Genomic DNA, 9886 nt, shown 5'->3' with positions numbered 1-9886 from the left:
AGTTAGGACTGGGAAAGGGTGACTATGTTAGATTCCGTCATACGATGTTGTTGTGGGCAAATCGTGATGTGCGAAGCTTCGGGCTTTGTGGAGGAGACACTACGATTTTCAAGCATCAATGTTAGGCAAGGTGTAATGGAGGAATGGGTGGAGGAAGAGGAGAAAACGAAATTCAGTTAAGATTCTGCCATTCGGGATTGTTGGGAGCAAACTGTGATGAGCAAAGCTCCGAGCCTTGTAGAGGGGACACTTCGATGTTCAAGAATCAAGGTGATATGTAAAAAAGGTCATTTAGAACGACACTGTGACAATGATATTTAGGTTCAATAAAGCATCACCGTGATGACGATCAATAAGATCAATGGGGCAACACTACGAAAACAGTATGATTCTTCAAGACGACACCTCTAAGAGGTTTAAGGTGTAACACCACAGCTTGAATATGGCAACCCATGTAGTCTGCTGGGACAGTAAACATGGGGTAGTCCGTCGGGACAGTAAACACAGGGTAGCCTATTGGGACAATAAATATGGGGTAGTCTGCCTGGACAGCAAACACAGGAATAAAGAAACAAGTAGAATGCAAGGAAAAGTAAACTGAAGTACTTGAATAATATAAATAAACTCTTGGATCAAAACTGATTCTAATAGGAAAAACAAAAGAGTTATCAAAAGCTAAAAGAAAAATAATCTAATCCTACTCCTAAACTACTAGGGTTTTTAAAGGCGTCTAAGACGATGTAGTTACGTCAAACTCCTAATGTCTTATTCATAAAAGTGTTGGAAGCCCAAACTAGGTCTTCGACACATCCTAGGTCTTCGAATAAAGTTAATTGTGTGGACGAAAATAGCATCGATATACTTGGGCAGCATGTCGACCTGTGTCGTGCCACACCGTGTCTATGAAGTGATACGACACACAATTTCTACATTGTGTTGTTTATGTTGTGCTTTGATAGCTCGAAAAGCTTGTACATCACTCGTCCCTTACTTCCACATCAATTGAGCCTTAATATCTTAATCCTACACACTCAATTGAGCATATTAGTACTACCTAAGGCTTGTTTCGGCCTATTGGGTCACAACACATATAAAATATGTTAAAAACACTTATTTTATTAATATTTAATCTTAAGGTCTTATTACTGAAAACATAATATTAAATACTAAATTGTATAGAAAACAAGCACCTTAGGTGCAAAATTAACCCAAATTAACTATTATATTTGAATGTAGGTCATCAACGTACCAACTTTCATTACCAAGTGAACCCAGGCTATCAATACATCAAAGCTTATGAGTCATGCAGACATAGTTCATCACTTACTCAAGATTGAGGCAAGCCACACTATAAACGTCACAAGTAAATAAATTCATAAATGGATCTAGTATTTATTTTAATTAGGTTCTCTCCCATGTGTTGTTAGACCAGCCAGTAACATCTATGTCTCTATCTTCTATGAGTCATCTACTCTAATGCCCAAGACAAGACATCCCCCCATTTGGACTTGATTTAAAACATGTTATTCTTTCAATCGAATTGCTTAATTTCGATTAGGCTAAGGACTTGTTTAGATTATCTACTAATACATGTTTTCTTTTCACATTACGATCCGTCCATATAATGCAACTTAATATTAGTTAAATGTTATATTATCAATGAGCTAATACTTGCTTTTATTTTTCTTTGCATGGAAAACCATTGATGCAATATAAAAAGATATTAATGATATTGATGGAATTTTGGTAAACCATTTTGTTCAAAAAATTACAATTACATAGACATAATCAGTACATTAAGGGCATTAGATCCTAACAAACATGCATAATAGAAATACATAAGTTTTGAGCCTTAAACAATGTAAACAAATCCAAATCTTGGAAGTTTGTAAGATGGATTCTTCTTTCCTCAATGAAACCAAATATTTACTCTTCATAAGATGAAATCGATAAGGATTATTTCTTTTAAGAAGGTGAATCAACTTGATTTTGAACCCATCAAGTCTTGTTTGTTTCAACTTCTGAAGTAAAGCTCTGGTCACTAGTGCCTTTGCTGGTCCTTTTCTCCATCTCTTTATCAACTACTTTTGTAGGCTTGTCAAAGTTTAAATGTCTTCCTCATCAACTATATTAGCAGTAGGGGTAAGTTTCTGAACATGTAATGCAACTCATTCAACTTCAAGGGTCTCTTCAATCATAGTAGGTTGATCTTATGTTGCAAATTTAAAAGCAAAATGATTAGTTTTTTTTATCTTATTGTCTTGTTTATTTTTCACAATTAGGCTCAACTAATTCAACAATAATCTTATGGAGGGTAGCAATTTTTAGACCATTAATAAGATATCCTAACACATCCAAAGTAGTTTCCTTAGGGTTTATCTTCCCTTATTTTCTCAACTTCTTTAGACAATTTTCTCATATGAAATAGATTTTTCTTTAGGAGTGTCAATAAATTTCACAATATCTTTGCTAGGTTTAAAAATTGAATCAATTTTCACTAAGGAAAGCCTTGTCATTTAAGGGAAAGTAGCAACCCAGACACATTAGGGTTTCCTCTTGTAGGTTCAACAAAAGGTGCTTCATTGATAAAATTATTAACCAAGTCATTATCAACCTTAGGTTCATTAATAGGGAAGGAGATACTGACCTATTTTTATCATCAAAACTATCCATGTTCATCAGTTTGTTTCCTCAAGCCTTGAATTTTTTCATGAAAATGATTGAGCAATATTTGAAGTTCTTTCTGCCCTAACTGTTATAGATGTTCCTAAAACATCAATTCTACCTCCTCTAGTGTGAGACATTGTGAATATTCAAATGGAGCAAGTAAAACAATAATAACAATGACAAGAAACTGGAAAATAATTAACAACTATAAATTAACTGTAGTGAAGAGAGAATAGGAGTCTATAATACTTAAAGAAAAAAAATTCTTGGGATTGAAATAAATAATAAATCAAAACTCAAGCATAGAGAAAAAATAGATAAAATTTACCTTAATGATGATTTCTTCAAGTTTTGCTTCCCAAATCCACAAGCCTCTCAAAATAGCTTCTTCATCACACAAGGTAAAGATTCTCAAACATTTCCCCATTTTCCACGTCTCTAGTGCTTCTATAACCAAAATACTTTTTCCTATTTTGAAAGTCTTCATCAAAAAGTGACTTATTAGCCACCTTTTTGTTATCCTTTCCTCTCACTAACATTAGTATAACACTCTTGGTCCTTTTAGCTCTCTTTGATTACTATTCACTTTTTTCTTATACTTTAACTCCTTATAGCACTCTATTTCAATTGCAAAGATAGATCTAAAATACTTTCTTTCTTTCTTTCTTTTTTATTTTTTTCAAGATGCACCATTTCATTAGGTTCCTTTGATGCCTTCTTAATACTCAATCCATTTGAATCAATTAGCACATCAACCATATGACTACCAACCTTTATTCTATACATATTTACTTCAATTTGTACATTATATTTAACTCCAATGGCCCTATTTCAGCTACAAAGTCTAATTCTTCATTAGGACTCAACATATCAATCCTCGTAGGCTCAAACTATTTAAATCTAGTAATAAGTATTTCACTAATAAGGTCAATCTCTTCGCATGTTCAAAATTAGATCCATGAACCAACCCACCCGACTTATGTGCTAATTATTAACCCAATGAGTGACTCTCTATTCTAGTTAATTTTCCTCTAGCATGAATAACTTGTGAGCCCTCATAAAGAATCTCATCTCCCAATGCATTCCCATGCACACTTATCAGAAAATTCCTTCCATCAACTATATTTGAAGCATCCAATAATGCATTATCAAAGTCATTATTTTCCTTCCATTTGTAAATCCATCATTCTACCTTTATCTTATTCTATAGGCTTCATCCTAACTAAACCTTTTGTCTTCCTCAACTAAATCAATCAACAACAATGTCCTTATTTGATCACCATTGTAAAAAATTGTATATTCTAAAATCCATCCCTCTTTCTTAATCATGCAAATCTATTTAAACCTTTCAAACACCTATACTAACACTTTGAGGTTCTCACATCTTTCCTCTATTTTCTCATCAATGGTGTCCAACTATGTGTTGTAGTAAAAAAGAAATCATTATCTACATCATAAAGAGAATCAACATTGCACTCAAACAGACACCACAGTGCCCCATAGCAGTGATATCCTCACAAAGGTGTTATTGTTCCACAAGGGAAATGACACTCCTATACATTGTATGATAACTGTCCTCTCATTTACTTGAAACTCGAACAAACATGGTTTAATGTTCGTGAGCCACTAGTTGAGCCATCACTAGCTTTCCTCATTCATCAACTTCCTAGTCTCATTATAATCAAATTCAATCAAACACATTGAAGATAAAAATACCCTTAGATTTGAAATTTACTATAAGCCAATCGACGTTAAAAAAAACCTCTAGCTTTTCTGACCATACAATTCCTTAAGTAAAATAGTCTCTTTTCATCAACATCTACTTCATAGCATATTCACTTTTAATTCTTTAAATCTTTTAAACATAAGGGTTCCTAAAAAAAATTAAGATTTTTGGCATTAACAATTAGTTTTATTCTCCATTTAACTACTTGCATTCTTTCTCAAAAGCCTAACTTTACTACCATGTCTCGCAACATTGAAACCAAACCTATGTGTTCAAATATTTGAAGTTGTTGTAATGTTCCTGAGGAAGTGTGCACTCCCTTCATCACTGCAACAAACAACTTGTCATATTTAGAAGATTGGCAATTTATTGAACCATATCTTTGGGTTGAGCTGAGATCATAGAATGAATCAAGCTCATGAATGAAGTTCATATTACTTAGAGAAACTTATTTAGCATATTGGATCAAATTGGATCACTTATATTGAATCCCTTGGATAAAGGAAGTTGGATTACATCAAAATGTTGAAGTATTATCTGCAAAACAATCCATTTTACCTTGGTTGTTAGTATTATATTGTTTTTAGCTATTTTGTTTATTGTTTAGTAGGGATCGTGATTGATCTTCATTATGTTAGCAAGTCTTGAAAACTCTATATAATTGAGAGACTTGTATAGGTTGATGTACTAACTATTGAGAGCACATTTTTCTTTTCTAAATAACTATTGAGAGCACTTATATGTTTGAGCAAGGAACATTATTTGTAAGAGGTGCATTTATGATTGTAAAATCTTTGTGTTGTGATTTTATAGATTGAGTTCTTAGAGGGAGAATTTAGTGGTGAGATATCTAATCTTCAAAGGTTCAAGAGCGAGGAATTGTCACTAGGGTGTGATAGATATTTACTTATTTTAATTGTTTGAAGATAGTACATTCTTCTCACTAAGCTAGGCTCCGTAGACGTAGGAAAACTGAACTACGTAAACAAACTTTATTGTCCCCTATTTTCTTATGTGCTATCGTAATGCTTGTAGAAATGCCCACTTCCACAATCATTTCTACTCATACTTTGCTTGCTAACAACTGTTTCAGGTCAACACCATGTCTTGAGATCATCAGTCGGTTAAGAACCTTCACTGCGCTCCACCTCATTCCTAAAATCTTATCTCACAGAATAATTTTTTAACCCCTATTACATGTATTTGGTATGCAACCACCTCCAATTCATTCTCTCTAAGATATTCACAAAATTAGAGATAACATGTTCATTTATTACTTTAGGTTTCTACTGTCCATTGTCTATTCAATTGTTAATGAAAATTAAAGTTAAAGAATTTATCTTCATTTTGATTTTTCTCCTTATCATAACTTTTGTATGTTAGTTGAAAAAATTCTTAATGAAGGGAAAGAAAGGATTTAATTTAATTTAATTATAGTCTTTTGAGAAAGGTAAAGATGGATTAGTATGAGTTTAAATTGTTTAAATTAAGCAAAATGGGAAATATATAGCCATGTCCTTATATTATTTGAAACAATGTAAATTGGAGTGAAAATAGGGTATTATCCTACCTCCTTAGATAATGGGTTGAAAATGATTTCATATTGAAATCGGACCTTTCCTCTTAATACAACTTTAAATAAGTGCATGTAAGGAGATAATCTTGTAATAAAACATTCAATAGTTGAGAGTTTGTCAAGATTTTATCTTTAGACACTAGACTAAAAATCTAGTATGAAGTATACCAACGGACCACATGGTTGTTGTCATGAATTTTTTTTTTTAGAACATGAGTGGTCAATATTTTTGCTATTTTCCCATGTAAGTTGCATAAACCTTAAGTTAATGGCCATAGATGATATGTTACCAAATTATGTTAGCAGTCATCTTCTTTCTCTCTCAAATGGTAAACCTAACATCTCCTTTATTTGTTCTACATGAAAAAAGGAGTGAGCCTTCATGTGTTTATATATGTAATTTTTTTATCAAAGAAGGTGGCACATGTCTCAAGTTTTAAATTTGTTGGATGTTAGTTTTATTGAGTCAAGTGTGTACACAATTTTATTTTTAATTTAAATTCGATTTTAATCGACTTTTTATTAGATCATCTTAACAAGCCATGTTTTCTTTTTTAGTTTTTTGTTTTTCCCAACATTTTTGTACCTTATTGAGTTAAAGTGATTAAGCAAGAAAGCATGATATATAGCACAAACTCGTACGTCTTAAACTCAATTCCTTATCCCAAAACAAACATTCAAATTGTATTGGATGCATGAATATGCTTTAATGAAGTTCTAAAGATTTCTTGTAATTGAGGCGAAAAAGAAAGAAAAGGGTCCTTTTTTAACTAAAGAAGTAATTAATTTAATTGTATATCTATCCTAGGCTTAGGCTAGAGGAGAAGTTAAAGAAATTTTTTTTAAGGGACCAAATTAAACTTTTTTATGAGAGATAAAATACAGTTTTTATCATTATAAGCTTATAACTTTATAATTTTTAAGATTTAATCACAAAATTATCATTTAAGAGGATCAAAATACAATTTTACTATGTATTAATTTATAATGTCCTAAATTTTAAAGTAGTTAAAATACAAAAATTTTATTTTAAAGGGGTAGTGCCCTCATTGCCCCTTTAACTTCGCCCATGGCTTAGGCTATCATCTAAACCCAAAAAATCATCTAATGTTTGAGACAGTTGGATTATATTTGATGAAAAATATACACTGAGACTCATTAGACATGTCAACTTTTTGCCTATGCCTGACAGTTATTGGCGTTCGTTTGTTTCATAGAAAATGACTTTTAGAAAATGTTTTATACATTTTTTTACGTTTCTTTCATAGAAAAAAAAAATTTAGTCAACGAAAAATGAATTATAAGTTAACGAAAATAAACTTTTTTTCTTGTAAATTAACTTATCTTTTGAAAAGCGTAAATTATTTTCCAAAAAAACTCATTTATGAATATTTTTATTTTATATAAAATTAACAATAAAAGTTTCATTTAATTTTAAGTATATTTTAAATATTAATATCAAATATTATAATGTTGAATATTATTAGACATACAAATTCAATTATTTACATTTAATAATATAATAAGTTGTTAATATAATTAATACAATTTATTATTACAATTTTATTTTAGTAATAAATTTTAACAATAATAATTTTAAATTTTAAATAATATTCTTAATATATTATTGAAAATATTTATATTAATAATAAATATATTAAAACTTATAAATATTTAATAATGAATGTTTTATTGTATAAAATATAAATATTTGAATTATATAAATATGAGTATGTTTAAATCATGATTAACTTCATTTTTCCTTTCAACTCTAACGTGTTACTATTCACTCTCATACTGCGTAATTTAAATTGAGCTTTAATTAGGCATTGTTTATTATTAAGTTTATATATTATATTGATTATTATAAAATAATTTTCAGTTGTCAAAAGAAATGTTACTATAATATTTTGTAACATATATTTTTATGTAAATTTTTTGAAAATAATTTAGGAAAATTTACTAGACAATGGAAAATATTTTACATAAAATCATTAAAATACCAAAAATATCAATTCTTCCAAAACTAATCTATTTTTCAAAAATAATTTTTCATAAGTTGTTCAATGAAACAAACACAGCCTTTCTACAATCGTTTTAAAAATAATCAATTCATCTTTGTATAAATTTAACATATTTTTCCAATTTTGTTACATAATCAAATCAAAACCTAGGTAGACAAAATGTTTACAAATACTAGTCTAATTATCTCCATTCATTCTTGTTTTCTTTTGATAATGATAATGGATAAAGATTGTTTAAATACTAACTTCGAGACTGATATCAACTGAATATTTGATGCAAATTTTTATCACTTCACTTTTGGTTTAGCCGATCTTGATTCAAAATTTTGTGAATAAAATTAAACTTTATCACCATCTAAGAAAACTAAGCACGAAGAGGATAACCTAAGATAAGGTTTTAATATTATTCAGTAATGAAAAAAAGATAAGGTTTTATTAAGGTTATATTATTTGGATTTTTTTTTTCAATTCTCCATATTCTTAGATGTAGCTATCACTTCCTTGCTTTTCATAATAGCCCCCCTTTGCCTTAGAACAGAATGATATCTTTGTCAAAAGTCGTCCCTTACTTGTTAGGCACTTGAACACATTATCTTTCTCAATTTGGATAAATATTTTCGTCCAACGATTTTGGCATATCTTTATTTATTTATTTACTTTTCCCTTATATCATCCTTTCCCATGGGGGGATTTGGTGCCAACAGATTAAGTTCACATCGACACCATCACCGAGCATTACGCCTCAAGGAAGGCCTAATTTCCTCTATTCCTTTCAACAGATTTCGGCAATGTCACTATTGCATGACCCTATCACATGTGACAGATTCGACAATCAGTTACTTGGCAGCTTATATAACCCATAAAGCTACCCAAACATAAATCTAAAAACATCTTCAAATTATTGTCTAGATTTTCAATTAATCACTAAACTTTGATACGTTCTAATTTAATACTCAAAGTAACAATATTTTATCAATATGGTTATTTCATCAATCTAGCAGTCAAATTTAAAATACATAAATCAAATTGTAAACACGTGTGTACTTACTAAATGGACAACTTAGATCTAATATTTAATAAAAAAACATATAGTGTTAATAAAATATAGGAGGGTTATTTCTTATTTTTAACATATCATATCTAAGTTGCCCATTTAGTAGGTCCACATGTATTTACAATTTGATCCACAAGTTTTTAAACATGCTTCATGTCATATTTGAGTTGCCATTTAAATCCCAAACTAATGGCTAAGTCAACGAAAAGACTTAATTGATACGATGCTAATCAGAACATTGTGAAATTTGAGGATTAATTTAAAATTTGGGTTATAATCTGAGTCCCTAATGTAATTAACACTTAATTTTATATATGTTTATAACCATCGTTTCGGTACAATAAACCGAAATTTTATTATTCAATCTAGGTTAGTTGTAGAAAAATATACTTTGAAGGCACAAAACACTTTCTCTAAGGCTTTATTATAACTTCAGGATACTATAAAATCTTAAATCAGAATTGTAAAATTGTTAGACAAAAAAGTCTTTTATATAGATAATGTAAAGTTACTTCTAATTTTTCACTAAATATCATGAGTCTACATAATACAATTATTGAAAGCATATTCCGAAATATATAAATTAAATATTTTAAAATATATAATGTATGAAAAGCAGTAAATGAGTTTAGTGACTTGGGTTATTCATTTATTCATAAAAACATTATATTTTCTAATTTTCTTTTAAACAAAAATGGTTTTGTGATAGAAAACCCATACTACAAATTTAGTTCCTTAATGTCATGTATGAAGTAATGGAGATTGGCTTTTAATATCCATCGCTATCAAAAAAATATAAAAGATGAAAGCTTAAGAGCTTGCGTTTCTAAGATGAAAGA

This window comes from Gossypium raimondii, chromosome 5 (genome assembly GCF_025698545.1).
Source record: "Gossypium raimondii isolate GPD5lz chromosome 5, ASM2569854v1, whole genome shotgun sequence".
Taxonomy (NCBI): Eukaryota; Viridiplantae; Streptophyta; class Magnoliopsida; order Malvales; family Malvaceae; genus Gossypium; species Gossypium raimondii.
The sequence above is the reverse complement of the archived record's forward strand: the minus strand, read 5'-3'. Positions refer to the sequence as shown.